Here is a 2,182-nt window from a genome sequence, read left to right as displayed (position 1 = left end):
GAAGGATTTTGAGAAGTCCGTACAGGTTTCCCTCGATTCATGCGGTACATGCATTTCGGGAGAATGCTGCATAAATTGTATTTAAAGTGAACCCACTTTACAATGTAACAAATAGGGATAGGTTTTTATGGCAGTGAGGGCGGGAGTGAAGCTGGGACTAGGGAAGGGGCAGGGGGAGGGGTGCTGCTTTTGGGGCTGCACAAGGCAGCAAAGCAGAGGGAACAGAGCAACACTCCCCCCCACTCCAGCTGCAGTGGCCCCAGGAGCAGCTGGCACCTGCGGCCGCTGGGCTGCACCATGCTTCACCTTGTCCCCCCGAGCCTGGGCTCCACTTGTCCTCACTCACCTCTCCTGAGCTGCACCGTACTGTGGTAAAGGCAGCTGGTGTTGGCTACTCCTAGGGCCACTCCAGCACAGGCTGGGGTGAGTGTGGACAAGCAGAGCCCTGGGCAGTACGGAGCACAGCACTCACCCCAGCCCATGCTGGAGCGGCCCCAGGAGCAGCCAACACCAGCTGCCTGCACCAGGGCACGGCACAGCACAGAAGCAGAGAAGAGTGAGGATAGGCAAAGCATGGAGCAGCCCAGCGGCTGCAGACAGCTAGCACCGGGCGCTCCCAGGGCCACTGCAGCTGGGACTAGGGTGAGTGGGGCCTTTCCCCTCCCCCCACAGACTTACTTGTTTGGGCGGGGGGGTGTCTATGCTGATCGCATAAGAGAAAATTTACCTCGCATGTAATAAATTATGGGTCTAAATATGCTCATCGCATAAGAGCAAATTCGCATATAAAGAACCCACATAAATTAAGGGAAATCGGTGTAATGGAGAATGTTTTGATACCTTGCAAATAGAGAAGTAGGTTTCCTTAATGCCTGTCATTTAATGGCTTATTGCTCCAAACCATGGAAATTTATATTTTTCTGCTTGATTTTTTTTAACCTATCAAATGTTTGTACTATTTGTATAAATATCTGATGTTTCTTATGAATCCTGCTTGGCCCTTGGACTTAGCTGTATCTTCAAGAGCTTTCTATCTCATGCTGATTTATGTTTTAAAAGTCCTTTTGTCTAGTTTTATTGTATTGTCTTATTCTTAAATTTATGAGACTGTAAATAGGAGTCTGAGTTACCTTCTTTATATAATTAATTATTTTAAATATCCTTAGTACGTCCTCACTTAGATAAACTTAACCAGTCCTAGTCGCATCTTAATCTCTTTCCCGATTATGTTGGTCTTTCAGTGCCTGTGATACTTTCCAACGTTGAATTTTTGCTAGGACTTTGTTAGATGGATGATCAATATTGAATGTGATATTTAAGGTGAGAGTATCAACAGTTGTTATAAGGACATTGTAATATTTTTAACATTATTGTCTGTAAGTCTGCTGTTATCCACAAACAGCTTGGAAAAATTCCTCTAAAAGTGGCTTAGTTGGTATGAAGGATAGTTTAATTAATTAGCAGAATGTGGTTACCTTAATTATTGTCATTGTTAACTATTTCAGTGCCAATCATCTTAGAAATACCCAGAGTAGAATGGTAGGGTAGTAGTTGTAAATGGTTTCCTGGGATGGGGTATAAGGAATGAATCCTTGTTCCTCAAATTTAGTCACCAAAACAGAGAGGAAGCAGAGCTGTATCCCCTCCCCAATACCAAAAGTTTTTGACTGCTCCTTGGATTCCAGAACTGCTTCTAGGAATGTCCAGGAGAAGTTCTAGACTCTTGTTTCCAGGTATCAGAAATCTTCAGTCCCTTCCCCCCAATTCCTGTCCCTCCTCGCTCCGTTTCTGAGATGCAGCTAGTCAATTTCCACATGCATGTCTGCAGCGAAGTGAAAACTAGGGTAGTGTGAAATTGTATTGGACACCAACATAAAAGTTACTTTTCTAGAGTGAGTGGGACCAGACAAAGGAAAGGGTTTGGTGAGGGAAGTGTTTCATAATTCTGGGATCCCTTTCATGTAACCGACGTCTAATATACTATAAAAAATATGGCTCTTTACAACAGTTGGAAGGAATGAACCTCTCTCTTAGCATTAGAGGTTGAATACACTCTTAATACAACAAACTCTTGCAAGGAGGCCTTCAACAAGCAAAAGAAAAACCAACTTCAAAGGGAGAAGATGTGTTTAATAAAGTGAACGTTTCATGGCTTGCTTATATACATCACACAGAAGTTGAA

At 43.8% G+C, this 2,182-nt stretch overlaps 1 protein-coding gene across 5 annotated transcripts in view; it reads left to right on the top strand.

Annotated features, from left to right (window-relative positions):
• PLAG1 (PLAG1 zinc finger) overlaps nt 1-2,182 on the top strand; it is a 55,304-nt gene that overhangs the window by 44,567 nt on the left and 8,555 nt on the right. The window lies entirely within an intron of this gene.

This window comes from Gavialis gangeticus, unplaced genomic scaffold (genome assembly GCF_001723915.1).
Source record: "Gavialis gangeticus isolate Ggan-Ray unplaced genomic scaffold, GavGan_comp1, whole genome shotgun sequence".
NCBI classification, from domain to species: domain Eukaryota; kingdom Metazoa; phylum Chordata; order Crocodylia; family Gavialidae; genus Gavialis; species Gavialis gangeticus.
The sequence above is the reverse complement of the archived record's forward strand: the minus strand, read 5'-3'. Positions and strand labels throughout refer to the sequence as shown.